The 26,430-nt window shown below is 43.3% G+C and overlaps 1 protein-coding gene and 1 long non-coding RNA gene across 5 annotated transcripts in view; one reads left to right on the top strand and one right to left on the bottom strand.

Annotated features, from left to right (window-relative positions):
• GRM7 (glutamate metabotropic receptor 7) overlaps positions 1 to 26,430 on the top strand; it is a 939,830-nt gene that overhangs the window by 803,923 nt on the left and 109,477 nt on the right. The gene's annotated exons all lie outside the window — the stretch shown is intronic.
• Positions 12,765 to 18,697, bottom strand: LOC147348189 (uncharacterized). The gene is made up of 2 exons (XR_015151160.1): positions 18,605 to 18,697; positions 12,765 to 17,693 (listed from the first exon to the last, which is right to left on the bottom strand). It is a non-coding gene; the product is annotated as an uncharacterized LOC147348189 (long non-coding RNA).

The following is a 26,430-nucleotide window of genomic DNA, read 5'->3' as shown; positions in this document are numbered from 1 at the left end:
AATCTATTTCTCACTTCAACTGTATAGTCATAAGGGATTTAAGTCATACCTGAATGGTCTAGTGGTTTTCCCTACTTTTTTCAATTTAAGTCTGAATTTGGCAATAAGGAGTTCATGATCTGAACCACAGTCAGCTCCCAGTCTTGTTTTTTGCTGACTGTGTAGAGCTTCTCCATCTTTTGCTGCAAAGAATATAATCAGTCTGATTTTGGTGTTACCATCTGGTGATGTCCACGTGTAGAGTCTTCTCTTGTGTTGTTGGAAGAGGGTGTTTGCTATGACCAGTGCGTTCTCTTGGCAAAACTCTATTAGCCTTTGCCCTGCTTCATTCCGTACTCCAAGGCCAAATTTGCCTGTTACTCCAAGTAGCTCTTGACTTCCTGCTTTTGCATTCCAGTCCCCTATAATGAAAAGGACATCTTTTTTGGGTGTTAGTTCGAAATGGTCTTGTAGGTCTTCATAGAACCGTTCAACTTCAGCTTCTTCAGCGTTACTGGTTGGGCATAGGCTTGGATTACCGTTGTATTGAATGGTTTGCCTTGGAAACGAACAGAGATCATTCTGTCATTTTTGAGATTGCATCCAAGTACTGCATTTCAGACTCTTTTGTTGACCCTGATAGCTACTCCATTTCTTCTAAGGGATTCCTGCCCACAGTAGTAGATATAATGGTCATCTGAGTTAAATTTACCCATTCCCGTCCATCTTAGTTCGCTAATTCCTAGAATGTTGATGTTCACTCTTGCCATCTCCTGTTTGACCACTTCCAATTTGCCTTGATTCATGGACCTGACATTCCAGGTTCCTATGCAATATTGCTCTTTACAGCATTGGACCTTGCTTCTATCACCAGTCACATCCACATCTGGGTATTGTTTTTGCTTTGGCTCCATCCCTTCATTCTTTCTGGAGTTATTTCTCCATTGATCTCCAGTAGCTTATTGGACACCTACCAAGCTGGGGAGTTCCTCTTTCAGTATCCTATCATTTTGCCTTTTCATACTGTTCATGGGTTTTCAAGGCAAGAAAACTGAAGTGGTTTGCCATTGCTTTCTCCAGTGGACCACATTCTGTCAGACCTCTCCACCATGACCCTCCCGTCTTGGGTGGCCCCACACGGCATGGCTTAGTTTCACTGAGTTAGACAAGGCTGTGGTCCATGTGATCAGATTGACTAGTTTTCTGTGATTATGGTTTCAGTGTGTCTGCACTCTGATGCCCTCTCGCAACACCTACCGTCTTACTTGGGTTTCTCTTACCTTGGACGTGGGGTATCTCTTCACGGCTGCTCCAGCAAAGTGCAGCTGCTGCTGCTTACCTTGGACGAGGGGTATCTCCTCACAGCCGCCCCTCCTGACCTTGAACGTGGAGTAGCTCCTCTCGGCCCTCCTTTGCCTGTGCAGCTGCTGGTCCTTGGACGTGTGGGGTCCTCTCAGCTGCCGCCCCTGACCTTGGACGTAGGGTAGCTCCTCTCTGCTGCCACCCCTGACCTTGGACGTGGGGTAGCTCTTCTTGGCCGCTGCCCCTGACCTCGGATGTGGGATAGCTCCTCTCAGCCGCTCCTGTGCTGTTGCAGACTGGCACTCTCGGCCGCCGCCCCTGACCTCAGACATGGGGTGGCTCCTCTCTGCCACTGCCCCTGACCTCGGACGTGGGGTAGCTCGTCTCAGCCGCCCCCCTGACCTCGGACGTAGGATAGCTCCTCTCAGCTGCTCCTGTGCTGATGCAGCCTGGCACTCTCGGTCGCCAAATGTCAGGTGTCAGTAAATGTCTGAATTAGACTGTGCAACACATTGGCAGAGTCTGCCTGTGGGCACTTACATGGAAGGGAGAAAGGGGTGGATTTCAGAAAACATTGGCCTTTGCATGGAAAGAGCCGCCTGGTTTCAGGAGGTTGGATGAAGAAGACAAAAAGCAAGATATCAAGGGTCTACGTGCTACCCAGTGTGACTTAGTGGAGTAAAGGAGGTCGGTTTTAGAACAAATCGAGAGTGTGAGGTGTGACTCCAGAAGCCACTCCAGAGGGACCCATCCAGCAGGGGCTCATTGTCAGCCACTGTGCTGGCCATGTCTTCCGAGCCAAAGCACTGAAACATGGATGTTATCCAGGGATTGATGTTTAAGACACCATTCTAGCTATAGATGATGTGCCTACGTAGGCAGCACTGAGTGTGCGGAGGGCCTCCTCAAGATTGATGTCTGTATCAGAGCAGGCAGCATACTGTCATGTGGGCCCAGCACCAGTATTATAAATACTCCCCATCCGTGTGTGTATGTGACTTTGGTCCTGAAATGACTGTTATATGCTGGTGGAGGCATGTGGCCTGTTACTTTTCTCTTCATTCTGATATCCAGTTATTGAGCACAGAAATTGCTTTAAAATGACCCAAAAGGTAAAAACTCCCATTTAGCAATTCCTGTTCAGGAAACAGATTCCATCTTCTTGCCAGTTGTGTTATAGCAGCCTTGTCCAGAATTCAAATAGTGTGCCTGTGTTTCCTTGTCAGCAGTGGAGCAGACTCTGGTGGTAAAATGACCAAAATGAATATTCTTGCCTCACAGGAATAAGGAGAAAAACCCATCTCAAAGAAGCAGGTGAATAATTAATTTCCTGGTTGTCACAGCACTAGCCTAACACATTTTTATCTTCTCCTTGTTAGACCATAGAATAGGGATTCATTTCCCCACCCCCATGGTGAATTCAGATCTATTTTTATGAACTTCAATATCTCTCTAATTGAACATAAATAGGAAGGACCTGGAAATGATTAGAACTTGGCAAACCTGAGTGAAATGAAAGACTCCTTATAATGACATGTGTCAGAAATGAGGAGCTTCCCATTTCATTAGAAAATGACCAAATCCCCATTTAGAAATAACCATAAACACATGCTGTGCAGAGTTGTGTGCTTGATGGGCTCCAAAATAAAGCCATCCTCATTTTAAGAATTATGATGGAGCCAATGGTTTCCATGGCTACCATTTGCTCTAATTGTGATACATGAGTAGAAACAAGGATTGGATGGCTCAAGTCATTTAGTTAATTAAACACAGGATGTGGACTCTGCCAGAATTATGCATGAAATTCACGTCCACCGGCATGTACCTGTAAAATGTGTATCACATTAGTCCTGGCAGTTGAGGGTGAGAGGGAAGGGATGTGCTTGGATATTCAAAACATGCCTTTCTTACCCATATACCATCACAGGACTCTCTCCATCATTTAGTTTTATAATGCCTTCTCAAATGAAAGACAACAGCTCGTATCAATGAAACATGGTTTATTGGTTGTGGCTGCTCAGACCAAGGAAATATGTGAGATTTCATTCGTGTGTTGGAAGGTGACAGCTCACAGCAATTACAGAAAATGATGAAACCAGAGAGTCTCCACTAGCACACTGAGCTCCTGAAAATAGGAGTTTATAATGGAAAAAGCCGACTGAGGCGTAACTGTGGCAGCCTGCTCTGTGCTGACATCAGGGGAAGCCCAGTGGACTTTTCACCAAGAGAAGCCGGGACATGATAGTTGAGTTCAAGATAAAGGGGTGTGCTGCTGCTACCGCTAAGTCGCTTCAGTCGTGTCCGACTCTGTGCGACCCCATAGACGGCAGCGGAGGGGGTTAAATTCTGCTGATGAGTCTGGGGGAGAGCCTAGAACGGCAGCCCTCTCTCCTCATCAGACTTTGTAAGTTTATGTCTGGATCCATTATGTCACTTAATATGTGCAGTTCTAGAAAAAAGGTATGATAACCTCCATTTATTTGTTTTATTGGAGTATAATTGCTTTACAATGCTGTGTACAGTTTCTGCTCTACTGCAGATGAATCAGCTACATGTACATATATCCCCTCCCTCTGGAGCCTCCCTCCACCCCACTATTCCACCCCTCTAAGTCATCCCAGAGCCCCGAGCTGAGCAGCCTGTGCTGAGCAGGTTCCCACTAGCTATCCGTTTTACATACAGTAGTGGATATATGTCAGTCCTAATCTCCCAATTTGCCCCACCCTCCCCTCCTCCCTGTGCTCACCTCTGTTCTCTACATGTGTTTCTATTCCTACCCTGCAAATAGATGCATCTGTACCATTTTTCTATATTCCATGTATATGTGATAGTATACACTACTTGTTTTTCTCTTTCTGACTTCTCTCTGTATGACACTCTAGGTGCATCCACATCACTACAAATAACCCCTTTTTGCTCCTTTTTATTGCTGAGTAGCATTACATTGTAAAAAATGTACCACATCTCCTTTATCCATTCAGGTAATCTCCATTTTTCAGACAAAAGAGCTGAAGCCTGGAAAGGAGTAACCCCAAATCAGACACCAGAATTATTCCTGTCCTGAAAACTGCAAAGCAGAGAATCATAAATAGCTCAGGGATGGATTTTAGGGCGTCAGCTTGTTCAGTCATTTAGTGATCATATTCGTTAAGCACCTGCTCTGAGGTAGGCACACGGGGTAGAAAGCTGAGCAAAATCTAGGCATGAAACGTGCCCACCCACATCATCCTGCCTGTGCCGTGCCGCCCTTTCTTTCAAAGTGCAGGAGGGCACCTTGGCTTTGAACATGTGCTTTCTCACTCGTACTTTCCACAAATATCCATTGAATGCACACCCTGAGGAAGGGTCCCGCTGTGAGCAAAATGGACATGGCCCTTGTTGTCAGGAACTGTGGGCAGGTAGAGGACATGGCGGTTCTTTTTGTCATCCCACAAATAAGTGGAAAATTACAGTGATGATAAATGCTATGGCGACAGATGTAATGTTCTGGGGCACAAAGCAGGGTGCAGCTGACCCAGTTTGAGCAAGGATGGAGGTGAAATCTGAAAGCAAACTAGTGCAGGCTCAGTAAGAGGGGCAGAACCACCAGGGGGCTGCGGGAGCTGGTGAAGCAGTGTCAGTAAGACAGGAACTTGATGCTGAAAAGCCAAAGCCCCCAGGACAGGCACAAACCCCTCTGAGTTGCAGCCCTTTATAAGGAGAGGTAATCAAGTCCAATAAACAAGACTCTTTGAGAATTAGATACAGCAACACACCAAACTCATCAGAGTTCACATTCGACAAAAATGCAAAAAGTGAGCTGACGGCAATTGCTGTGACGAAGAGTAAAGCGTGTGAGAGATCAGAGCGGAGGGTTGCTGTTTCACACGCGGGCTGAGGATGGCCGCTCTGAGTCATGCCATGTGAGGGTCGGCGACGGGATGTGAAGTAGGACCTGCAAAGAAAATTGTAATTGTGCCTACACACTCAGCAACTGCAAAACTACAGATCACTCACATCTGGCTTTAGAATAACAATGCCGTTACACTTGGTTGTGATAATCCTAGTATCCTGTAAGAACTGCTAAGAACACCGGCAAAACCTGCACGTGGAGTTCAGTTTACAGAATGCTTTTTCACACATTATAAAATTTTAATGTACAACTATGGCTGACTCATGTTGATGTTTGGCAGAAACCGACACAATTTTGTAGAGCAATTATCCCTCAATTAAAAATAAATTTAATTATTAAAAAATTAATGTCTAGAAAGTGCTATATAGTAGCTTGCAGGTTTTCCACTTAAGCTATTAGCAAATTATCTGTAGAGACCTGGGTTCGATCTCTGGGTTGACAAGATCCCCTGGAGAAGGGAAAGGCTACCCACTCCAGTATTCTGGCCTGGAGAATTCCGTGGATTGTTTAGCCCATGGGGTCGCAAAGAGTTGAACACAGCTAAGCGACTTTTACTTCACTTTGCTTCGCTTCACTTCACTTCAACAGTGATGTAACCTACTATTTTTGAATTGTCATGAGGTTTTAATGAAATCATGTATGGAGAGTACCTAACTCAGAGTCTGAAAAGTTTGGGGGCCTCAGTGAACCTGAGTGTATCTTAAATTTTTTTTTCTTACTGCAGATAGGTTGAGTTATAACCTTCTGACTGTTCTTCTTTGTCTTTTCAAAGTCTGTATTTCCCCTGGCTAACAACCCTGGGAAGATTGGAGCAGGAAGGGAAAGTCGGGCTTTAGGAAGGCCTGTTTAGACACATCAGTGCTGACAGTGGCAGTGGGAACACTTCCAGGACAGGAGGACTCTTTCAAATCCTCTAGTAGTCACCCATTGTGTTGAGGGTGGGCTCTGAAGTGGCGCCTTGGGAATGCTGAGTCACATCCATGCAAGGGACCTTTCAAAGATTTGAACAAGATTTGTTGGAGAAAGTAGGAATGAGAAGAATCCCAAATTCCACATCTGGAGGGCCAGAGAAAATGATGAAATTCTAGCATAAAACAGGGCAACAAGTACAGCGGTTAGATAGATATAGATATTTTATATCTGTTGGCATCAAGGCACTTCACTAACAATATCAGCAAAGGGGAGAGGAGAGAAAAGGTGAGCAGAGACAGAGTTAAAAGAGAACAAGAAGGCAGAGAATGTACAGGTTATATATATATTGTCATTAGAGCCCAAAGAAGGGTCATTTCTTTTTTTTTTTTTTTTAAGAAGGGTCATTTCAAAGGGGGCATGTTGTTGGTCATCGTAGAGCTGTTCTCTGGGGAGAATGGGAGCTATTTTAGGATAGCAGGAGATCCAGAGATCTTATCACAGGAGAGGAAGGAGGCCCATTTCAAAGGCCAGTTTCTCTGGCAGCTCTCTCTTCTGGGACTCCTCCAGTGTCACCCTGGGCCCCTCCCTTCCAGGCCTTACCTGACATGTGGCTCCCTAATTGTACTGGGTGGAAGTAGCCATCCTGTTTGGTAGTAAAAAGTAGTTCTGTGAGGTAACTGGACAGACTGGATCCTCCAGAATGAAATGTCTGGAAGGCAGACCCCCTCTATCAGTTCTAACACCATTATCTGAGGATCCTTGGTATGAGGACTGTATCATTTGCAAGGACACTGAATCAAAGGAGCACAGACTAGGTGGCTTAAACCACAGAAGTGTGCTGTGTCACAGCCCAGAGGCGGGGGGTCCTCTGTGGGTGGGGCTGGCTCCTCTGAGTGCCAGGGCAGGTACTGCTCATTGCCGCTCCCCCAGCTTCCGAGATTTTGCTGACAGTCTTTGGTGTTCTTTGTAGAAGCAACACTCCATCTTCTGCCTCCTCTTCACCTGGCATCCTGTCTGTATGCGTGACTGTGTCCAGATGCCCCCTTGGCATGAGGGCACTCGTGCACATGGCTAAGTCTTGTCTGATTCTTTGAGACCCATGGATTGTATACCATCAGGCTCCTCTGTCCATGGAATTCTCCAGGAAGAATATGGGAGTGGGCTGCCATTTCCTTCTCCAGGGGACCTTCCCGACCCAGGGATTGTGTGACCCCATAGACGGCAGCCCACCAGGCTCCCCCGTCCCCAGGATTCTCCAGGCAAGAACACTGGAGTGGGTTGCCATTTCCTTCTCCAATGCATGAAAGTGAAAAGTGAAAGTGAAGTCTCTCAGTCGTGCCCGACTCTCAGCGATCCCATGGACTGCAGCCTACCAGGCTCCTCCGTCCATGGGATTTTCCAGGTGAGAGCACTGGAGTGGGGTGCCATTGCACTAGTCCTACTGAATTACAGGCCCACCCACTCCAGGATGACTGCATCATAACTAATTACATCCACAGCGGTCCTCTTTCTAAATAAGATCACATTCTGAGGCATCAGAGGGTTCAGACTTCAGTGTGTGAATTGGGGTGCATGCAGTTCAGTCCATAAGAAGAATCAAATAGTTGGTCATATCAGGATCTAACCTTACTAATGTCTTACAGTAACCAAGTCCAAGGGCCTAAGCAAGAAGTTCTTTTAGTTTGCCTTTTCTAGATACTCTTAAGTAATAACTGTTGCCTGCCTTTGGCTGGTTTAAAAGGGTCAGTGGTTGAGTGGGAGAGAAGCATCATTGGACCACTCTCCTATCTCAGCTGTTACCAGGCTCTTCAGTTTTGAGTAACCTTTTGAGCCTCAACTTTCTTGTCTATAAGTTGGAAATTCATCCTTCCAAGTCTGAGTGTTGTGGTTCAGATCAAATCAAGTGCACAGGTCGGAAAAGCGATAAAGCATACTCCATGTTATTTTTGGCACTTACAGTTAATGCATATAAAACCAAGATGAAATCTGGTCTTTGCAATTTTTTCTCACATGGATCAAAGTATGTTTGAAGTCATGCACACACCTAAGGTGGCAAGTTCATCTCAAAAACATTACCTGGAATACAAATGAATGCTCTGGCTTTCAGAGGATGTGGATCAGGGATCATGTCCTCTGTTTCAAATGGTATTAGTTCCTTAAAGTTAGATATCTTAGGAAATAATTGTTCTCTATTGGAAGAGTAGCAGCTCATAGTCAAGACAATGAGAAATGTTCCTTTTGAGGTGAGAAAGGTCAGCATGACAGATCTACACACAGTGTTAAACCCACAAGATCTCAACTAGTCAGAGGCAGAAGCTTGTTGCGGTAACTTGCTGCAAACACTTGTGTCTCAAGTTATGGGTGGGGTGGGGCTTCATCATCAGAAATGCATCGTCTCACAGACCTGGATGCTGGAGGTCGGAAAGGAAGGTGTGGGGTTGGTTCCTTCTGAGGTCTCTCTCCTTGGCTGGCAGAAGGCCATCTTCTCCCTTTATCTTCACATGGTCTTCTCTCTACTCATGTGTATGTCTGTCCCCAGATTTCCTCCACTTAAGGAGACCCATCATATTGGATGAGGGCCACTCTACTGACCTCACTGTAACTTAATTAGTTCTCTAATAACCGTTTTTCCAAATACAGTCACTTTTTGGATCTATTGTGGGTTGGGATTTCAGCATATAAATTTGGGGGAGTACAATTCAGGCAATAACACTCAGCCCTCTGACCCCTCCAAATTCATGTCCTCCTCACAGGCAGAATATATCTGCCATTTTACTTTAGAACCCCAAAGCATGGCTCCCAAGATTTCTTTTTTTTCTTTTTAGTGAACTGAGGCAACTTTTCCTCGAAACATCAAGGGTCACTGTTCCTTCCTCTTAAAAATAGGTGGGAAAAAAAAAATAGGTGGGGTATACACCCATTATTGGAGAAGGAAATGGCAACCCACTCCAGTATTTTTGCCTGGAGAATCCTATAGACAGAGGAGCCTGGTGGGCTACAGTCCATGGGGTCACAAAGAGTCAGACACGACTGAAGCGACTTAGCACATACATCCATTATAGTATAGGTATGAGCTGATGTAGCCAGCACACTTTTCCTGAAGGCCTACTGTGTACCAGCAACTTCAGATCTAGTCCTTACTCCAACAGCCTCCGGGGTGTTTCACAACTTGCTGAGGCCATGATTTTACAAAGAACTGGACCTATTTCTTCTCCCTCTCCCTATCCTCGGTGCTTGGCACTCAGTACTCATTACCAACTGGCTCTTCTCCTTTCAGGTACATATTAAAATTATTCCGGGTATAAATATTTTAATGTGCAGAGGTAAAGTGTGGACTGGGAGTCCTGATCCTGTGAGCTCATTCACCTTACATTTTTCAGCTGTACAATAATGTAATTTTGATCAGAAATCTCTAAGTGCATGTGCAACTAACTAATCCTATGTTTATCTCAAGTGTGTGGAATCGAGTCTCGGAGGAGGAGGCACCTGTGATCCACCCCCACATGTTAGCGTGAGTTGGTTGGGGGGCACTCTGTGCGGTGGCAGGATCAGGAGTGACAGTGGTCCCAGTGAGCTCCTAGAGCTTGACCCACCACCCCACCTCGCTGGTATTTGAGCCCAAGTCAGGAAGATTCCCCGGAGGAGGAAATGACACCCGCTCCAGTACTCCTGCCTGGAGAATCCCATGGACGGAGGAGCCCGACAGGCTACAGTCCGTGGGGTCACGGAGAGTGGGATGCAGCCGAGCACACAAGCACAGGAGACACGTTTAGCTGTCACACATGGGGCAGGGTTGCCCACCCAGTGAGGAGAAGCCGGGGGTGCTGCAAAACGCCCCACACTGACTGCAGTGAAGTGAGAATTCATGAGGAGGGAAGGGTACGACCCAGGGCTTCCCTGGTCACTCAGCAGTAGAGAAGCCACCTGCCAGTGCAAGAGATGTGGGTTCCGTCCCTGGGCCGGGAAGATCCCCTGAAGAAGGAAATGGCAACGCACTTCAGTATTTTTGCCTGAGAAATCCCATGGACAGAGGAGCCTGGTGGGTTACAGTGCAGGGGGTCCCTAACAGTGAGACACGACTGAGCCACTGAAGATCAATGCTCACCTCTAGAGAGAGGCAGAGGCGTCATTCCAGCTACACACTGACCACTTGGTTGTGCATCTCCACTGATTCATTCCATTACCGGCCTTTACTTAGTGTTTGTTTTGTGTGTGTGTGTGTTTACCCTCAACTGCTGTCCTGTTTCGAGTAGACACGAGGATTTATAGTCTGCATCTCCAGCAACCCTATACCTAGAAATAGCAACAATCTAGAAAAGACAGTGTGATTCCAGTAGGCTAATAGATAATATTATTTATGAAGACTCTGTTATGGAGGAAAGAGACTTGACTCTAACAGCTTAAAATATGTGGACTTTGGGACAGCTGTTTTCATTATTTAATTCCTGTAAATGAGATTTCACTGCCCTATATGGTGCAGTGCTTATCGGATCAAACCAGAGGAGTAGGTTGTTGTTCAGTCGCTCAGTCACATCTGACTCTTTGCGACCCCATGGACTGCAGCACACCAAGCTTCCCTGTCCTTCACCATCTCCTGGAGCTTGCTCAAACTCATGTCCATCAAGTCGGTGATACCATCCAGCCATCTCGTCCTCTGTCGTCCCCTTCTCCTCCTGCCTTCAATCTTGCCCAGCATCTTTCTAATGAGTCGGCTCTTCACATCAGGTGGCCAGAGTATTGCAGCTTCAGCTTCAGATCAGTCTTTCTAATGAATATTCAGAACTGATTTCCTTTAGGATTGACTGGTTTGATCTCCTTGCAATCCAAGAGTCGCCTCAAGAGTCTTCTCCAACACCACAGTTCAAAAGCATCAATTCTTTGGCGCTCTACCTTCTTTATAGTCCAACTCTCACATCCATACATGACTACTGGAAAAACCATGGCTTTGACTAGAGAGACCTTTGTTGGCAAAGTAATGTCTCTCCTTTTTAATACAAGATAAATTGGTAGAGTTGTGTATAATATGCTCAAGCTGTCAGGGCAAAATGCCAGAAGAGTGGCTTAAACAACAGACGTGTATTTTCTCACAGTTCTGGGAGCTAGGATTCTGCACTCAGGATTCCAGCAGGGATAACTTCCAATGGGTTCTCTTTTCTTGCTGTGTTTTCACGTGGCCTTTCCTCTGTCTGCTCATCAAGAGAGAGTTGTGTGCCCTCTCCTCCTTTCCCTATAAGGGCACATTCCTATCTGATTAGGACCCACCCTTATGACTTCATTTATCTTTAACTACCCCTTAAAGGCTCTTTCACCAAATACAGTCACAGTGCCGGGGGGTGGGGGGGCGGGGGGCGGCAGTTAGATCTTCAGCCTATGAATTTTTGGAGTATGTGTCCACTTCAGTAAGCATCTGTCTTGTGTTAAGTACCATATGGACCAGGTAACCAGAGCGCATCATCTAAAGTCTAAAATAGTCTCTCAGAAGGCAATTTTGAAAAGATAACCAAATTTCTTAATTCTCTCTCAAAGATGAGAAAATTATTCTACATTCCGTCCACCCCACCCCCACCCCCTGCCTCTCTCTCAGCCTGGTGCATTTTAAAATAGATCTGAAACCCAGGAAATTAACACCTTCAATTTATTCCCAGAGCAGAAAGCTAATAAGTAGGGAAAATTAAAATTTTCAGCCAGCTCACTTTCGTGTTTTATAACACATACCACTTTGGCTTTGGAGTAGTTTAATTTGAATTAATCATTAGACTCTCTTCAGAGTTAGAAATGAAGTGGTATTTAAAGTAAGTTATATTGTTAGTATAATCTGACACGGAACGTGTAGCCTGAGGTGTGCAGTCATACATAAGCCTGATAGTCTGCCTAATTTTTGTCCCCCAAATTTTAGATGACAAGGATGATTTCCAAGCTCCAGGTTAAATAATTTGAGGGTAAGGGGAGACACATGAACAGGCCCCTCAGGAACACAGACAACAGAGTGGAGGGTTTTCCACCTCTTCTTCAAGCTAAGGAATCCTCCCTGGGATGTTTGCTCAGCCACAAGGAAGTGTGACGATAGAATGGGCTGGTCTGCCGCAGCATTTTCAGCATCTGACTAAATCCACACCAGTTTACAAAGACCGCTGACCGTCCAGTCACATTTCAGTGATGACCTGCATCTCGGGTGAACCTCCCCCCACTCTGCCAGAACTAGCTACACATCCTCCTGACCAGAGAACAGAAACTCAGGGGACAGGGGCTGCTCCTTTGACAAAAATGTTCTCTCATTTTGCTGAAGATGTTTACAAATCACTTGGAACTGGGAAGGCAAATGTGCCTAGTCCCTTAGAATATAGTAGAAGGTGGGCCCATCCTAACTCTCCAGTCTGGGAAGCTGACCTCTGCGTCCTTTGAGAATTGTTGACATTATCATGAAAGCCAAGTGATCTCCTTATAGAAAGGAGAGCAGGACACTTTCTAAGAAGAGTTAAGTACATGTCCCCTTTCTGAATTTCATAGACTTGCAAGTTTGGGTGAATCCTGTTGACCCTGAGGGAGCACTTCACATTCACTGTTACTTGGCAGCCGGGGGCATGTGACGTATGTCATTTCCTTTTTAATCTCTGTCCTGTCATCTATGTTGCCACCATATGCATAGTCCAGTAGGTAAAGGAGGAGTGTGTGCTTCTAATTGAGGTTTTTTAGTTTAATTTTCATTGGAGCATAGTTGACTTACAATATTAGTTTCACATGTACAGCAAAGTGAATTAGCTACACATACACATAGATCTATTCCATCTCATATTCTTTTCCCATAGAGGTTATGCCAGTGCTCTGCAGTGTTCCCTGTGCTCTGCAGTAGATCCTTAATGATGATCTATTGTATATGTGTTAGACTGTATACAGTACTCCCAAACTCCTAATTTATCCCTTCCTCCCACATTTCCCTTTTGATAACTGTTAATATAAGTTTTCTAGGTCTGTGATTCTTTTCTGTTTTGTAGATAAGTTCGTCTGTGTGTGTGTGTGTATATATATATATATTTTTAGATTACACATATAAGTGTTATCATATATATTTGTCTGATTTGCTTCATATGGTATCATATGGTAATTCTACTTTTATTTTAAGGAACCTCCATACTATTCTTAGTGTCTTGCACAAATTTACATTCCCACCAACAGTGTAGAGGGGTTCCCCTTTCTCTACCTTCTCCAGCATGTATTGTTTGTTAGACTGTTTGATATTGGCCATTCTGACCTGTGTGAGGTGATACCACACTGTTATTTTTGATTTTTCTAGTAATTAGTGATGTTGTGTGCATTTTGGCCATCTGTATGTCTTCTTGGGAGAAATGTGTTTAGATCTTCTGCCCGGTTTGTGTTGGGTTGTTTATCTTTGATATTGAGCTGCATGAGTTGTTTGTATATTTTGGAGATTAATCCCTTGTTCATAGTTTCATTGGCAAATATGTTCTTCCATTTTGTAGGTTGTCTTTTTGTGTTGTTTATGGTTTCTTTTGCTGTGCAAAAACATTTAAGTTTACTTAGGTCCTGTTTATTTTTGCTTTTATTTGTATTATTCAGGGTGTTGGAGCCAACAAAAATGTCTTGCTGCCATTTTTGTCAGAGTTTTCTGCCTATGTTTTCCCCTAAGAACTTTATAGTCTCTGGCCTTCAGGTCTTTAATGCATTTTGAGTTTATTTTTGTGTACTGTGTTAGGGAGTGTTCTAATTTCATTCTTTAACATGTAGCTAGCCAGTTTTCCCAGCATCATTTCTGAACAGACTGTCTTGCCTCTTTTGGCAGATTAACTGACCCATAGGTGCATGGATTTACCTCTGGGTTTCCTATCCTGTTCCATTGATCTATATTTCTGTTCTTGTTGGGCCAGTACTATAGCTTTGTAGTATAGACTGAAATCACGGAGCCTGGTTCCTCCAGATCCATTTTTCTTTCTCGGGATTGCATTGGCTATCCAGGGTTATTTGTGTTTTCATAAAAAAATTTTTAAACTTTTGTTCTAGAGGAATTTTGTTTTTTAATGATGAGGTGATTTCTGCAGAAATGCCACATATAATCGCCACTGAAATCCTGAGATATTACAGAAGGGGAAATGCCTGAGAAGTTCTCATTTGGGTCCCCTCTGGATCCATACATAGTCTGTTTCAGAGCCGAATGCTGGCGTCTAAGTCAAAGATGTTTCATGTTTTCAGCTGTGGGGGCCTGACAGTATGAATACAATTGGTCCCTCCAATGACACAGTGCTGCACTGCTGCATCAGACCACTAGGGGGCAGTCAGCAGGCTGGTATCCACTGTGCTTTGTCTGTGCTCGACAGGCCTCACCTTTGGGTAAGTCTGTTTTTGCTGTAGATCTCTAATTTTGTACATGACAAGATTTCCAACAGAGGAATACTTGATGCTTCAGGTATAAGTAGACTTCAAAGGGGAGAACTGGAGAATCTCGGGCAAGGATGCTTGTTTTGACGGAGCCCATCCCAACAGAATGGGATTCCAAGTAAAATGTGAGGTCTCTGTGTTCGGATAGTTTCTGCTCTGAGGGACTTCATCTACCTTTTTCTCCTTGATATTATCCACTCATGCATCCAAGAGGGTATTTTCTAGGTTCTGGGACCACAGATAAATAAGCTGGGGAAGGCACTGCCTTCATAACGCATTTCAATACAGTGGTAGAACTAGACCAAGGTTTCTCAGCTTTTGCAATATTGACATTTTATGTTGGATAATACTTTTATAGGTTTGTGAGGGGGAGAGGTGTCCTGTGCATTACAGGATATGTAGAAACATCCCTGGCTTCTACCCAGCATTTTCCATTAGCATCCCCCTTTACCTGGTCATACCAACCAAAACTGTCTCCAGACATGGCCAAATACCATCCCACGTCCCCTGAATCCAGTTGTGGGTAGGTATAACTAGGCTAAAATATAAAAAATAAATAAGTATATATACACACGTTTTTATATGTATATTTTAAGTGATAATTAGTACCACAAAGGAAACGAAGTGGTACTAGTTGAGAGAGAAATGTGAAGAATGGGCTTTGATGCTGTTTGGCTGGTTAGGGACCATCTCTTTAAGGAAGTAATATTTAAGGAAGACCTTCAGGAAGGTAACGGTGAATAACATTGGTGTGTTCCAGAGAAAGAACAGTGGGGAAACCCTGCAGAGGACAGAGCCTGATCTGTTCAGGGAACTAGAGCCCGTCGGTGCACATGGAGATTCTAGAGGGAGCCACAGGGGCCGTGTGGACCATGGTGGGAGCTTGTCTTTTATTGTAAGTGTAGTGGGAAGGCTTTGGAGAATTTTGAGCAAGGAAGAGAGATGACTGAACTTACAAGCAATGGTTTTCTTCTGTGATGTCACATATATATCTGGCAGGGATGACGTGGGATAGAGGGTAAGTCACCATCATCATTCTCATTCTCTTGTGTGAAGTTTTTCTTAAGTTTGGTGCTTGTGGGTGGAGAGTGTAAAGGAATAGGACCAGGAACAATCTGGAAGAACCTCATCAATAAGGGACAGAGATTACTTATGTACCAGTGAAGACTGAGGTCAGTCAAGCTTTATTCCAGTGACAGAAACGAATCCCTCAAATGGCAGTTAATAACAGTAATTGAAGTAATTATGCCCATGAGAACAATTTAACGTTAATCCTGTTTAAAATTTATCCCAGCGAATTTTAAGATCTTACTGGTTTTATTCAGTGATTCTGAATCGTGCATCATCCAGTCTAACAGATGGGAAGGAACTGTGAGGAGCTGTACAGGGAGACTTTTTCAGTGACATAGAGTCAGTGTACAATGTTGGGGTGGTTAGTCTCAGGGGGACAGTAAAGTGACTCCGTTATTCACCCATATACATAATTGTTATATTCTTTTCCATTGTGGTTTATTACAGGATAATTAATATAGCTCCCTGTGCTGTATACAGCAGGACCTGGTTGCTTATCCATCCTGAATGTAATAGTTTGTATCTGCTAACCTCGAACTCCCAGCCCATCCTTGCCCAGCCCCGCCCTCTTGGTAACCACAAGTCTGTTCTTTGTCTGTGATTCCATTTCTGTTTCAGAGACGGGTTCATTTGTGCTATATTTTAGATTCCATATATAAGTGATACCCTATGGCATTTCTCTTTCAACTGACTTCACTTGGTATGATCATCTCTAGGTCCAGCCATGTTTCTACGAGTGGCATTATCTCCTCCTTTTTTATGGCTGAGTAATAATTCCATTGTATATAGGTACCACTCTTCTTTATTCATTCATCTGCCAATCTGCATTTAGGTCATTTACATAGCTTGGCTATTGTAAATAGTGCTACTAGGAATGCATGGGTGTGTGTGTTTTTTTAATTGTGGTTTTCTCTGGATATACACCCAGGAGTGGGGACTGCAGAATCAGTCGGTAATTCTATGTTGAGTTTTTTTAAAAGAACTTTTCTGCTGTTCCCCTCCATAGCGGCTGCAACAACATACATCCCCTACCTCTCCACTCTCTCTGCAGCAATTATTTGTAGACTTTATGATGATGGCCATTCTGACTGGTTATAGGTGACACTTCATTGTAGTTTTATGTGTATCCCACGGACGGAGGAGCCTGGTAGGCTGCAGTCCATGGGGTCGCTACGAGTCGGACACGACTGAGCAACTTCACTTTCACTTTCATGCATTGGAGGAGAAAATGGCAACCCACTCCAGTGTTCTTGCCTGGAGAATCCCAGGGATGGTGGGGCCTGGTGGGCTGCCGTCTATGGGGTCGCACAGAGTCGGACTCAACTGAAGGACTTAGCAGCAACATACGTACACATCTCATCATCTTCATCCATCCATCCGTTGATGGACATTTGGGTTGTTTCTGTGTCTTGGCTGTTGTGGATAGTGCTGTTGTGAACACAGGGGTACATGCATCTTTTTGAATTATAGTTATTGCAAATCAAAACTATAATTAGGCACCATCTCGCATTGGTCAGAGTGGCCATTATTAAAAGGTCTGTGACAAATGCTAGAGAAGATGTGGAAAAAGGGAAGCCTCCTACACTGTGGCTAGGGATGTGGAGCCTCTATGGAAAACAGCATGGAGGGTTCCTCAGAAAAGTAAGGACAGAATGAAAGATGTTATGGGTGGAAGGGCGTGGGAAGAAGGCAATTTACACTAGGCTAAAAAGCAGGTTCGTTATTGCGGGGTTCCTTTCCTGTAGAGGATGGTAGGGCTCAGTCAGGCAGATGACCTAACTAGTGGATCCAGCAATTCCTGATGGACTGGTTGAAGATTCATTTCTAGGAGAGTCAAAACCTTCCTTAGGTTAGGTCTTGGTTTGCTGAAGTGGAACTTAGTGTAAGAAACTCCACTGTGTGCTTGTTTCTCCTTGTGTTTAACTATTTCCCCCTTGGAAATCAGACTCACAGTCTGAGAGATGTGATAAAAATTTAAGGTATCAGCGCCCCCCCACCACCAGTGATGGCTCTTACAGTGTTTTGCTGAATCTCCGTGGCATTCAGAGGTCACAAGGTCAGATCTGCATTCTTTATGTTGCTCAGGCTCTTCGATCCTTTCCTCATGTTCCAGTCTCAGGGTGATCATTTGTGTGGTGGTGATCAGCTGTGAACATGCATTTAAAAGCTTTTGAGAGTATATCTCACTAGGGAGACCACTATGATTATCAGCAGAATACCCAATGTCTGTGTGCTGCAGAGACATGCTCCCCAAGTCCCAAACCTATCAGAGAAAGCCAAAGACAGACCCCAGTGATAGTCTGGGGAGCTGGGTCGCAACTTCCTCAAAATGTCGATTCACCAATAGCAAGCGGTGTTCATGTCCCATGGCATGGACACCTTGGTTAGTTAAGAAATAATGAAAGGTTGTCTCATTATCAAGAACAACTTTGAGCAAAGAATCTGGGAATTTCTGTCAGGCAGCTCTTGCTTTAGCAGCAGATTCCAAGAGCAAGGAACAGTTTCTGATCATAGCCTCATTTGCAGTAAAGGTAAGCATACTAGTCAGTTTAGTAGGAATCTGCTGAAGGAAGTAAAGTTGGATTCATGAAGGCATCCTGGTCATTCCCATTTGAGTCTGTGGCTCTGGACTGGAAAGATGACAGTCATGGAGGCCAGTGAAGTATAGGGTCTGTGAAACGGCAGATGGATTTATTGTGTTTCTCCTTGCCTCGTGTCCCTTTCTTTGTACAGAGCCTAGATGCAAAGTTCCCCAGGCTTGGGAGTCTAACATGAAAGATAAAGAGGCTGAGTTTCTTTCTTTGAGAAACCCGAGGCTTTGATGGAATTACAGAAGTACCAGAATCCTGGCAAATCCAGCAGTTCTTTGAAGGTTGGATTAGTATCCTCTCCACCCTAGTAATGGGCTGAATAGAACCAATGGCATTATCTTTCCAGGCCAGAGCCAGGCAATAAAAGTAGACAAATGAATCGTAAAGACCTTCATAATGTAAGATGTAGGAAAAGGATGATCAGAGGAGGAAGGAGAAATTAAACATTCTTGATCTGACTTCTTACCTCTATGTCAGCTAATTCTCTTTCTACTCAGTGTGATTTTTGAGGTCTCCATGTTGGCACAGGACCGGATGTCAGGTAGAGCCTATGTCACCTGTGAAAATGCACCCAAGTTTCAATAGCTAGTAATTTGGCAAGTGCTGTCAGTGATCAAGAGTACACGGTAGGATTCTTTTCATGAAGTTGACTTTTGCAAACACAGGGTGAAATGAAAATAGACTTAAAAATGTCCATGGTTGCATTGCGTGTATCCTAAGTCGCTTCAGTTGAGTCTGATTCTTTGTGACCCCATGGTCTGTAGCCCACCAGGCTCCTCTGTCTGTGGGATTTTCCAGGCAAGAACACTGGGCTGGGTTGCTGTGCCCTCCTCCAGGGGATCTTCCCAGCCCAGGGATCGAACCTACATCTCTTATGTCTCTTACCACTGAGCTAGCAAGGAAGCCCTTACCGGGAAATGAACATGGGCTGTGGTGGTGAAAGTGCTGAATCCTAACCACTAGACCACCAGGGAAGATTTAAAAATGTTCATGGTTAATCAAGATAATAGCTGGGAAAATATGATAACATTATTATATAAGAACATATCAAATTTCTAGGATGTTACACAGTTTCAGAACATTAATATTAACAGCATCAGTTCAATTCAGTTCAGTCGCTCAGTCGTGTCTGACTCTTTGCGACCCCAGGGACTGCAGCACGCCAGGCCTCCCTGTCCATCACCAACTCCCAGAGTCCACCCAAACCCATGTCCATTGTGTCGGTGATGCCATCCAACCATCTCATCCTCTGTCGTCCCCTTCTCCTGCATGCACCCATACAAATATAACCTAAGAAGGCTTAGCATCACTTCTTATTTGATAATGCTTCCTGCATAATTTAACATATCAAATAAACCTAATTTATTTTAACATCTTACCATAGGAGAAACAAATCCCTTGACATTTCCCAGAGATCCTCTGGGAAATATCAAAGTTAGTTTGAGGTCAAAAAGACTACATAAAATTTGATTTGGGGAAAATATCAAAAAGTTTGAACATTTGATTAAATAGGATCACAGATCATTATTAGATAATGCTTTAGTCATTATCTACTTAGCTGAAGTTACAATAAAAGATGGTAAAGGTAAAAACAATTATGTAGTTATAAGCAAAACTTACCTCTTTTAATATTAAGAAGGTTGAGTTTTCTTAAGGAATTCAAGACCTAATAGAGATAACATGAAGCACAGTCAGTTAATTTGGTCAATTATAAAACTTTGCAGTCCAGGCAGATTACTTTTAAAAGGTAAATTTTCATAGTCTTTATGAAAAGAAGACCAAGAGTACAACACTTGGCTATTTTAATGGAGAGGAAACCAAATTCTGATTTTTCTACAGTGAACTTAATCCATTCCAAACTAGCTTGACCACACATAAAATTCCTTTCCCAAGAGTTCTTTTCTGCAAACCTTCTACAATTTTTCTTGTGTTCAATCAAATTGTGTCCTATTTTATTTTCAGTTGGGAACAACCAGTTTTTTCCTTTCATACTTATTATTTCTAAGTCATTATAATTCCATATAGTGATTAGAAGTCTTATCCTTTAGAATCCTTCCTTCCTGGTATAAACTAAGAAGTGAGCAATTGTAGACTGTTAAGCATTCTGGGGATTGGTATAACATTTCATAATTTCCCGAAGTATATTTATCATAATACATTTTTCAATGTGGTGTTTACTACTAGATCCAAATATCTTTAGTTCCTCAGTAAAAGGAAGCCAAAAATAAGTTTGATAAACTTATATTCAGTAATAGTTTCAGTATTTTATGGTATTTGAAAATAATCTAGATATTCAGTAAATATCCATCATTTGACTTATTTCAATACAACTTTAGGGTTCCAAGTTACCAAAAAAGACCTTGGAAAAGACCATAAAGCATAGTTACTGTTGAAAAGTGTATTTATAAATTTCTGTTTAATTACATTTAGATACTGATGAAAAGTTCATGAGACATTAAACAGCTAACCATCACCTTAAGTTACCTTTCTTGCAAAAAAAAATTCCATAATACATTACATGAGCTTATTGGACTTTTAGTAAGCCTAGGTAGAATAAAAGTATTATATTTAATATTGGTAACTCTAAAGCATGCTTGTTTTAATTAAATCAACAAGCTTAAACTAGCTTGTTTATTGAAGATTATCATAGATCACATGATCTTGGAAAGTATTTGTGTGAGTTTTTATATTTCTGAAAGTATATTTGATTAATAGAATGTGTGTTTGTCTTTAGGCCAATTCAGCAGAGCTCTTTACATATTAACATTGGTAATACCATCTGCATGTAGGAAAATATCACACATCTATAGCATACACGGGCTTCCCTGGTGGCTCAGAGAGTAAAGAATTCATCTGCAATGCAGGAGACCTGGCTTCAATCCCTGGGTTAGGAAGATGGCAAGTGGAGAAACCCATGGACAGAGGAGCCTGGTGGGCTACAGTCCGTGGGGTCGCACAGAGTCAGACATGACTGAGCACATAACATACACACACAGATGGATGCAGACAGAAATCTTAATAGATTTTGTTTTACAATTTTAGCCATGAGGCAGGTATGATCATTCAAAAGTCACTAGTTTATAAAAAAAACAATTGGATACAAATTCTGGATTTGGCAGATGGAGTAAAGTAAGGTTATGTACTCAGATGGTAAAGCCTTTTCACTAATCAAAGATTTTCTACCAGGCCTAGGTTTCAAATAGCTATTCTTTTACCATTATTTCTTCTTTGAGTTGTTTTTTCTTTTTTCTTTCTGATGAGAAGTATCTTCCTTCCTAGAGAAGACCAGGCAAAATATCCGCATCTCAGAAGGCACAGGGAAAGGACGTAAGTCCCCCCGAGAAGGCCTGGCTCCTAAGTCCAGGTCTTTTACAGTCTCCACAGGCTTTCTGGCTCTGTGCGTCCCCATGGCTGGGCGAGGTTTGGGGATTGATAAGGAGGATGGGTGGCCCTTGAATTGCTTTTAGAGCTGCATTTCTGTTGTTGTAAGACTTAAGAACAGTCATTTTTTAATTCTTCATAGACTGGGGGTTGCAGCCTGAATGACATCCTAGGCTGACCCACCCACCCAACTACATTATCTTCAAATCACCTCTGAGTATCCTGGAGAAGACCTTCAACTAAGATGGAAAAACAAAGCAAACAAACAAGCAAAAAAAAAAAAAACTTGTATTCTAGACTTAGAGCTGCTTGTTTTTGAAAAGATTTCTTTCCCTCCAGGTACTTAGGTTCATTTTGGCTTAGGGGAGAGGGCCTAAGAAGCATTTTCCTCTGATTCTGGTGTGTGTGTGTATATGTTTAGTCACTCAGTCGTGTCCGACTCTCTGTGACCCCATGGACTGCAGCCCGCCAGGCTCCTCTGTCCATGGGGATTCTCCAGCTGATACCAGCTTCCAATTTGGACAACTTCTGGCAAAGAAGCTGCTTAAAAAAAGAAACCTTTCAAATATGTTTGTCAGGTTTCAGCTGGGACAAACAGTAGGTATCCCCGGCAGTACTGAACCCACCCCAAGGACATGAGAGGTGTCTCCCAGAAGGGTTCAGAAGACACCACCCTCCCAAGATCTAGTGCTGTGTGCTAAGTCACTTCAGTCATTTCTGACTCTTTGCAACCCTACGGACTGTAGCCTGCCAAGTTCCTCTGTCCACTGGCTTCTCCAGGCAAGAATACTGGAGTGGGTTGCCATTTCCTTCTCTAGGGGATCTTCTCGACCCAGGGATCAAACCCATGTCTCTTATGTCTCCTGCATTGCCAGGCAGGTTCTGTACCACTAGCGCCACCTGAGAAGCCCACCAGGGTCCAGAACTTCGGTTTCAGAGCCACTCCCATAGATGACCAAAGGAAAGCAAAAATGATGAGTAGGCCCCGACCAAAAATGGAGCCCAACCCAAGTTCTCAGGACAGGAAAGTAGACAAGCAAGATGAAAGATTTGTATCCAACTGTTCTTTTATAAACTAATGAATTTTACAGTATCACACCTACCTCCTGGCTAAAATTGTACAACAAAATCTACTAAGATCTTGGTTTGCATCATGTGTTTATGTATGTAGATATGATAACCAAGATTTAGAGAGAAAGGGACAGGTAAAATTTCTCCTTGCTCCCTCACCTAGCCACTGCACACATTCAGGAGACGACCCTAGTAAGGATGCTCAGCTTCTGTCAGTTTTCCTAGGCCCCTATCTGTAGCTCCAGATGACTGAGGTTTAAAGCAGAGAGCATAGCCCCAATATCTACCAGAATTTTACAAGATTGTCCACTAATGTTAGTTTTGCATTAGCTTTTTAAAGGTGCAATTGGTAGCGGTTTACTTGAGAATCCTTCAGAGTCCCATCACCCCTGGAAGGGACCCTCCTTCCAGGGTTGATATGGGGATGTCCATGGGGCCACTTACTTGGAAGACTTTGGTTTCAGTCTTGGAGCCTCTTCAGAGTGGAAAGTCAGTCCAGGTGGAAGACGAGCAGATTGCAAATGCTTAGGTAAGGAGCCTAGAGAGGAGAGCAGGAGTCATGTTAGTCTTCCCACCCTTTGTTCTAGGTACTCTTGCATCTTTGATCTCTCACTAGTCTTCCGGAGACCTCTGCAAGACAATCAAAACAAGTACCCCATCCTGCCTGACTTGGGGGTCTTTGCTTTCAAGAACAGTTAAGTGAATGGTGGCGTTGACCCGGAACATTCATCAGCATGGCCACTGTAGTTCTAGGTTGTGTCAGGAAGGTTTTACCATCCTTCTAGGACCTCAGTTCTTAGACATACAAATAATAAGCCGTTGTGCCCAAAGGGGGTGCACTCAATTATTTGAAATGTGTGGATCTCACTTCTTTGCCTAAGCTTGGGTTCTACTAGAGCCAAATTAATATCCAATTAATGCGCCTGTGTTTGGGATTGTAAAGGGTATGATGTTTTAAATGTTCATCAACAGAAGAAAGGATAAAGGAGATATGGTACATATATACAATGGAGTATTAGTCATCAGATCAGATCATAAAAAGAACAAAATTAGATCACTTGTGGAGATATGGATGGACCTAGATTCTGTCATAGAGTGAAGTAAGTCAGAAACATTGAAACACATATTATATATTAACACATACATGTGGAATGTAGAAAACGATGTGTGGGGGGGGGGCTTCCCTAGTGACTCTGATGGTAAAGAATCTGCCTGCAATGTGGGAGACTCAGGTTCGATCCCTGGGTCAGGAAGGTTTCCTGGAGAAGGGAATGGCAACTCACTCCAGTATTTTTGCCTGGAGAATCCCATGGGCCGATGAGCCTGGTGAGCTACAGTCCATGGAGACACACACAACTGAGCGACTAACACACACACATTCCTGCATTGCAGGTGGATTCTTTACCATCAGAGCCACCAGGAAAGCCAGAAAACACTATCGACTATCTTATTTGAAAAAGAGAAATGAGAGACAGACATAGAGAATGAATGTGTAGACACCAAGAGGGGAAGGCAGCTGGGATAAATAAAGTGTACCTGGTCGCATGAAAGTCTCTTTGAAATTAGGGTGATGTATCATCACTGTAAGTCATTCTGTGAACACCTGACTCTAGGATGGGAGTCCGAGTTGGGTGGCAAGCACTCTGATGGCTTTTTAGTGCTCAATCCATGCCCGCTGGTTTTGCAGCTTTGCCTTCTAAGATTCCCATTAGCAGGAGGACTATTATTCTCTTCCTGCATGTACACATTAACAAAATCCAGTAGTAGCTGGGGAAATTCAAGTGTGGATACCAGCAGTCACCAGTGAGGTGGTCCTGGGGACTGGCCAAGAGAAGGCCTGAGGTGTGCGCCAAAGCGGCTCCCAAGTATAACTGGGAACTGATGTGACTGTGGACTGACAAGGGCTGAGGACTAGCACTCTGCTACAGCCTGTCCAGACTGACCCAGGACTGAAAGGCCAGTTGCATAAGGAGCTCAGACCTCAGGGGAACTCACACAGTGCACTTGGGAATGATGAGAAGCCAGCGAAGTTGAAGGGTTCATGGGGACAGATGTCTGTGTCTCCCATTGTCCTCAGAGCCATTGGTAGTCTTCTTCAGATTCAACCACTGCCATCAAACTGTAAACAAACAAAATTCAACTAGGTAAACTTTACAGATTTCATTGGCTTTATTCAATAATTCAAGAATCAGGCAAAATCTAGTCTAGAAGATAAAAGGATCTCCAAGGAGCTGTAGAAAATGAAAGACTTCTGAAGGCAGAAAGGAGCAAGAACAAAGATGTTATACTAGGCAGAAAAGTAGGCCAGCTATTGCGAGGTTGCTCTCCTTTAGGGGATGGCAGGGGTCTGTCTGGCAGCTGACCTAACTAGTGCTGGTCCAGAGATGCCCAATTCTCTGGTATAAAATTCTGTTTCTGGGAGGGCTAAAACTAACACAGTTAAGTGTGGAGCTTAATGGGACTGTTTTTGTTTTTATTTCCTACATATTTCTCAAATTCATCTGCTCTATTGACCACCATCTTTCCCTTCCTCTACCTGGACTTAATCATGGAAGTTTGCATGAAACACATTTTAAACTTTTTTTTAAAGACACTACATAGTAAGTTGCATACATATTTATTTATTTATATATATATATATATATATATATATATATATATATATATATATATATATAAAAGAAAACCCTGCAGCGGAACAATCTGGCTTCTTAATATCATTTATAGCATTGATACCCAGTCTTGAGTTTTACAGAATGAACCTAATTATACCCCCACGTAGAAAAGGGGATTATACTTTGACAGAAACAGAATCAGGACCAAACTGTGCCCTGACGGATCACCCGGGGAACGTAGAACCAAGCAGTCATTCATCCACAAATCTGGACTGATGGCTACTCTGAAGGGGCTACTTGCCAGGTCTTGGGGTAAGATGGGCATCAATGTCTAGAATGGTCCAGACCAGTGCAAGAGTGCAGGAGGCACACATGTATACATAATGATCACCAGGATTCAATGTGAATTTGAGTATAAAAGTACTGCCAGGCTTTCCTGATGAGGACATTGTGCTACTGATGACATATACAAATACAGCACTTACTGTGTGCCTAAGAACATTCATAATTATGCTCTTATTCATTTAATACTCATAAGAACCTTACAGAGTAGGTATCATTTTATAGAAGAGGAAACTGATGACTTCGAAAGATTTAGTCATGTGTCCAAAGCTACACAGTGAACCAGGACTGAAAATTAAGAAGTTTCTTTCAGAGTCAGTATCTTAATATCATAACCATTATAATACACTGCTGCAGAGATAAACCCACATACTTTTGGTCACCTAATCTATGACAAAGGAGGCAAGAACATACAATGGAGAAAAGACAGTCTCTTCAGTACGTGGTGCTGGGGAACCTGAACAGCTACTTGTAAGAGAGTGAAAGAACAGTCCCTAACACCATACACAATGCAGAAAAGACCTAAATGTAAGGGCAGACACTATAAAACTCTTAGAGGAAAATATAGGCAGAACACTTAACATAAGTGGCAGCAGGATATTTCTTGCCCTACCTAATGAAAAACAAAACTAAACAAGAGAGACCTAATTAAACTTAAAAGTTTCTGCACAGCCAAGGAAACCATAAACAAGATGGAAAGACAACCCTCAGGATTAGTCTCCAAAATATACAAATAGCCCATGTAGCTCAATATCCAAAAAACAAAGAACCCAATCAAAAAATGGGTGGAAGATATAAAGACATTTCTCCAAAGAAGACATGCAGATGGCCAACTAACACCTGAAAAGATGCTGAACATCACTAAATACTAGAGAAATGCAAA

The sequence above is a fragment of the Bos grunniens genome, chromosome 22, assembly GCF_055505025.1.
Source record: "Bos grunniens cultivar Pamir isolate PY7600 chromosome 22, Bosgru_T2T1.0, whole genome shotgun sequence".
NCBI classification, from domain to species: Eukaryota; Metazoa; Chordata; class Mammalia; order Artiodactyla; family Bovidae; genus Bos; species Bos grunniens.
Note: the sequence above shows the minus strand (reverse complement) of the source record. Positions and strands in the feature narration are given on the sequence as shown.